The 6039-nt window shown below is 41.2% G+C and overlaps 1 protein-coding gene across 3 annotated transcripts in view; it reads left to right on the plus strand.

Moving 5' to 3' along the window:
- macrod1 (mono-ADP ribosylhydrolase 1) overlaps positions 1-6039 on the plus strand; it is a 147068-nt gene that overhangs the window by 71368 nt on the left and 69661 nt on the right. The gene's annotated exons all lie outside the window — the stretch shown is intronic.

Raw genomic sequence — 6039 nt, forward strand, 5'->3', positions numbered from 1 at the left:
TGTGTGTGTGTGTGTGTGTGTGTGTGTGTGTGTGTGTGTGTGTTTGTGTTTGCTCATGCAACAACTGTGGCCAGCTCGTGCACACACAGTTACACTGTATCCACACACGACCGGGCAGAGGGTACATGTGGGTTTTAACAGATGGCGAAACACTTTCCCTCGAGTATCGACATTACTCTCTCTCTTTCGCCCTTACTCCTTCTAATTAACTAGGTTTCAGTAACAAACCTTTGGGCTTTGCCATCACCATGGTTACCCAAACACTGACTGTCTGGATTTGTATATGTGTGTATCTGTGACTGCTTGAAAGGGTGGTGTATGCGCATGCACGTCTTGGTGTTCAAACCCCTTTTCCTCCTGCACCCTTCTGCGTATGTGTTTGTGTGCCTGTGTGCTTCCACGTATGTGAGCGTGTGTGTGTGTGTGTGTGTGTGTGTCCACGTCTCTGCAACTGCGTGATTGTGCATGCACATGGGTATTTTGGTTGCTTTGATGCCTTTGTTCCCCCCACAAGGGAAAACAAAGGCATCAGACCAGAGGCTGGTTCAGACTCAAGCACCTATGTATCTACACAGAGAATAACAGGATTATATGGGATAACTGAAAATGTGTCAAAGATTTATACATTTATACATTTTTCATGTAAGAAGATCTTAATAATTATATAATTCAATGAATAAAAATTACAAGTTGAGATTTTTTTTTTTCAATGGTGAGATGAAATGAAAATCATTTTTGCATTTGTGACAGGAAGGTACAAGGTGAATTTGAATTTGAACTTGGCTCCCCTTCTTTGAAAGGCAAAAATAAAATGGAAATAGGATGTTGGAGTGCATATTTTACATCTTCAGCTACCTGGGCAGTCGGTACAGTGTAGCTCTCCATGCATTGCCCACGTGTCATATATTACCTACAAAATAGCAATTCTCGGTGTAGATAATTAATCACCATCCTTGTATACTTGAAGAATAAGATAGCACTTTCCCTGCATTGTGGTGTCACAGTGAGCATATATGTATTATTATTATTATTAGTCAGTTGGAATAATGTGTCTGATCTAACTTGCTCTCTAATTTGCTTTCCCCTGCTGTCCACCACGTCCCCCCTGTGAAGTTCTTATGCTTCACTATAACTTAGTTAACTTCCATTGACGTTAATCTCATTTTATTTTGAAAGGCACCACCTTAAGGAATTGGTAGTGGGATCCATTTTTAGCATGGTCTGTGTTTTTAATAAAAGTGTTCATATTGCCAGAGTACTGAAAACGTATCTCAAAATGAAGTGATATGTAATATCACTTCATCTTTTCCTGCGCGCTGTTCCAAATATTTCGCCAAGAACGTTAACAGATACAGGTAGGTCCACAGGTTTTTGGCCAAATAATAAAAATAAAAAGATTAATTTTTACCCCAGTTACTTTCGAACCTCTGAAAAATCAGATATATGACAATGCCAGTGAGTGCAACACTTTTGTCACACTCCTTGCACTTCAGTCAGAAACTCATTGTATGATTTAAAAAATGCACAGTGGTGGATTACAGAGAGGAAACTCAAGAAAAATATGCCACTGTCCACAAACTTATGGACCTAACTGAGCAGAGTATCCTGATCCACAGATGAACTCCCGACTGCAGCTGGTAGTCCTTGTTCTGCTCTGAAGCCTCCGTGAGCTTGAGCATTTTAACCACTTTTCCACCTGCCACAGGTTCTCATTAGAGTGTCCCTGCAGCTTGCAATGGATCTCTGAGGCAGAACATGGGCTACTGTCACCAGCTGCAGTCAAAGACTGTCGATGGAGCTGAATGATATTGAAAACCTCCACATCAGTGATCTGACTAACGAGTCAGCCAGTCAGGAAAACACAAAGCAGGGAAGGCTGGGGCTAGCTAGGGGATTCTCCAATAGTGGACTGATCGTGGATGGAACCTTTTTCTTGGAGTCTTGATGCATTCAAGTTGATTCTGTTCATCTGGACGCTGGTTTGAGCGCGGAGTCAAGGAGGCCATTTACGTGAAAAGGGAAAGACCATCTCTGAATCGAGGAGGGGCCTAAGGGTACATCTTTCGCCATCTTATAATGCTGTGATTGCAGAAATTCCCCAACTCTCTGTGAATGGTACTCATGGCCATTGATCAGTGGGTTTTGGTCAGTAGTTGTTGATCAATGGTCATGAAAATTTGCATAATTAAGATTAAGGAACTGACCTCCCAGCCCATTGGTCCTTCAGTGGGCTGGTTTCAGTCATTATGCAAATGTACTGTTTATAAGATCGGGGAAACCTGCAGTCAGCTGAGACTGAAGAAGTCACTTGGATGAGTGACGAAACATTTCTCCCACAAAACGCTACGTCCAGATGAACAGAATCAACTTTTGGAGACTTTTTCTTGGAGGTATTTAAATATGCTAAAATGAGTTGCCAGTTACACTCTGACTAGTCTGCCCCACTAAAGTCTCTATGTTGGGAAATTCTGCTTTGCAGCCGATACTGAAGCAGAGAAATATGCTATAACTTTGAAGGAAGGATAAGAAATCAGCCCCATATAAGTATTCAGTGTATTTTTCAGGTGGTGCAGTGAAGTAAAGGCTAATAAATAAACAAAACAAAACACTGCTATACTTTCAATATCTTTCAAATGAATTAGGTCATACAGAGTGTTGTCTGTTCATGTCTGAAGGCAGCAGTTTTTATACTGGTCATCAGCTTCCTCTGGGCTGCATCAGCCTGCCCCCACGATCTCTCTCCAAGAACTCTTTGTCTGCTTTTGTGTGTCTTTGTCATCTTGTAGCTTCACACACGAACAGTGACGGAAGAGGGAAGGGGAAAAAAAAAAGAAGTGCTTGAAAGGAAAAATACACATCCAGCCTACTCTTTTCCCTGTACGGACATAACTCGCTGCTATCTGAAATGGTAGTGACTGCCATCTTATTAGTACTTTTTTTTTTTTTTTTAAATTTCTCAAACAGACATTATCATGTGGGAGTAAGACATTTCTGTCAGCTCTAATAGAGCAGCCGACACAAATCTCAGCAATCTAAAACATCAGGTTTTAGTGTCATTCCCTCAGAAAGAAAGAGGACTTAGTGCACACAAATAACAGCCGTAGGGTTCCAGAGGGTAATGGAGTAATTAAACACGTTGTCATCGTTGCATTGTTTCTCTCGACTGCCGGAATTTCATTATCACTCTCTGTGTTTACTGTGTCTTATTGTGATTAATGGAAATGTTTGGACATTACCTGACACTGATGTAGCCAAGGCATGTTGCAGGAGAGGAGGTGAATAATTTGCTTCCAAAAATCGTTAAGTTACAACTGGTCCCATTTGACATGCCTAAACACTCTAAATCTGTTTTTACAGCTACTAATGCAGTCATTAGCGATGAAGTAGCAATGGGATTTGCACTGCTTTGATGACACTGGGTGTGTTTTGGATTCTATAGATTGACACATGGTGACACCTACCAGTTCAAACTTGTTTTTACTCGGTGGCTCAGCTGTTTAGCTTTCTGTCCTCCCAAAAAGCTAAACAGCTAAAGTTCTCTGGAGCTAAAGAGGTAAAGGATAAGAACAGAAAAACAATTTAAAAAGAATGCTTGCTATTGGCCAGATTAGTCCAGAATTATGTTGAATACAAAATTAAAATAGTTTTTTTAAAATCTGTGATGGAAGAGTTAAAAAAAAATGTGGTCAACATGTCAGACCGGATACTTGTTTAAAACTCAGTTTCACAGTAATATGTATTCCACACTCATTCTGCAGTGCATGATTATTATTTGCTGTTAAACTATATCTGTCATCGTATCCACACTTGATGCAGACAAAGTAATATCTATAGTTAGGTGTAATAGGGTTTGGTTCCCGTAACTGTCAGTGTCAGTTTCCTAGCAACCAATTTACCCATTACTAAAATCAGACAGTCAGAAAGACGATTTTTAAAGTCTGTAAAATCATCACGCTTTCATATCCTCAATTTATCAAATTACAATGTGTGAAGCAAATCTCTCATAATGATGCTCATTTTGCCTTTTATTTGATAGCTGCAGATAGCCAACAGGAAATGTGGGAAAGACAGCAGGAAATGTGATGCAGTAAAAGGTACACCTGGTTGGGAGTTGACCTGGAACATTGTGCTGTTTTGCATTGCACTTTAAAGTTTTTGTTGACCCGCAGTGTTGTCGTCTCTTTGCTTTTGGCTACAGCTGGCAGATCTACAATGCAGCTGTCTTTTGGCGAAGATAGTACAGCATTTAGCCGCTATACAGTTAGGTAATTAACCATGGACTGGTTGGAGATTAAATCAAAGGTAACGTCAGTAAATATTGGTCTTGGATTCAAAAGGGTGGAAACAGACAAATTATAGGTGATTACTTTGCTCGGTAACTGCTCTGTGTCTTGCTAACAAGTTCACCAAATCAGCCTAAAACAAGTGCTGTAACAAGTTTCCACTGTGGGTAAACAAAATCAGTTATTCCAGCAAATCCTGATGTCACAGTCGGGCTCACCAGTTCACTTCAGCACCAGTAAAACACTGATAACTGTAGTTTTGGTCCAGTTCTCCCTGTCAGAGCTGCAGTCTGTCTCCTTCAGGCAGATTTGTTTTTCTTTAGAAAGGAAGCTTTTCACTACTCAGGAGTCCTGGCTTCATATGGCCCGGGGCATGTTAGTCGACACAGACGAGTACTAACAAGACCTAGTGTGTGATATAAGCCTTATGTACAGCCTGCAGCTAATCAGCACATGATGAACGGGTGACTTAATGGAGACGATTTATCTGTCGGAGGTTTTCCATCTGAACGAGCTTTATTCAGGTTCATCATTCGATCTATCAGCTCTTAGACAAGCTGTGCACCTGAGACAGTTTCACACTGTCACATTAAACTCCTTTTTTTTCCTAAGAAGACTTGATAGAGAGTAGAGATAGTCACTTTGGGAGATCTTAGTGAGACATATACAGGGAAGTGTGCTGTGTTTAAAGGGTGAAATTAAGTGGTATTTACAATTAATGAGGCAATGGGGGATGGTGAAAACGGCGAAGACTAGAGAATCCTCGAGAAGGAAAGACATCTGTGGGATTTAGCTTCTCTTCCTCGCTCTCTTAAAAACCAGCTTGCTTCATGTACAGTCTCAGTGCGTACCCAGTTGGCACAATGCCTCCTGGCAAGGATTAGCTAAAATGAGAGCTGTCCCCTGTGTGTTCATACGTAACTTTGAAACTGTCCCTCGCAGAACGATTATGTGCTTATCAGATTATCCTAACATGTTCACAGCAACCAAAATAGGATGCATGAGCATAGGGGGAAAAAGAAGAAACTTGATTTGTATGAGTTTATGGTACGGTTTCCTGGAAGCGCTGCAGATGTCCTCAGGCTAACACTGCTGAGTCCACACGTTCATGGATATGCGGGTGAGAAAAACACTTGGGTATCACATATGTCAAAAGCAGCCACAGCCAGCATTATCACCCTGCCAGCAATTTACACTTACAAGCATGTGCAGTGACTTGATTCGAGTAGGGAATGATTTGGAGCATACTGGCCACTCATAGATACTAGTATTTATTCAGCATTTACCTTGCTGCAAAAAGAGCTCATTATATTCTTACTTTGTTTTAAGTTACAGTCACCTCCTTGTTATCCAGGTTGGAAGTCGCTGTATGGTCTCCTTTTTCATAAGTGAAACACAAACTGAACCACATTACCTGTTTATTTTTTGTCACAGGGTAGCTTATTATTCTTTGGACTGTAGCCTCAGCGTGAGTTTATTTATTAGCTTCGCGGGCCGTGAAGTTACTCGTTCATATTGTGCTGTGCTTCTCAGCCCTCGCTGACGGGACTCCGAGCCTGCTGGTTCTCATTCTATCCGTCTAATCAGGGACCGAGTTACACCTGCGATGCCACGTGGATGCAATTAACTGACTGGCTGGGAAATAGTAGCAGCACTGTAAGCCCTGAAAACACAAACTGAGAGCCACTCGTGTGAAGAATTGCTGACACCAATAAACCTTTTTTTCCCCCAGAAGGACAAATATCAAAACACCTTC

This window comes from Haplochromis burtoni, unplaced genomic scaffold, assembly GCF_018398535.1.
Source record: "Haplochromis burtoni strain Fernald_Lab_line unplaced genomic scaffold, NCSU_Asbu1 Contig_4, whole genome shotgun sequence".
Lineage (NCBI taxonomy): Eukaryota > Metazoa > Chordata > Actinopteri > Cichliformes > Cichlidae > Haplochromis > Haplochromis burtoni.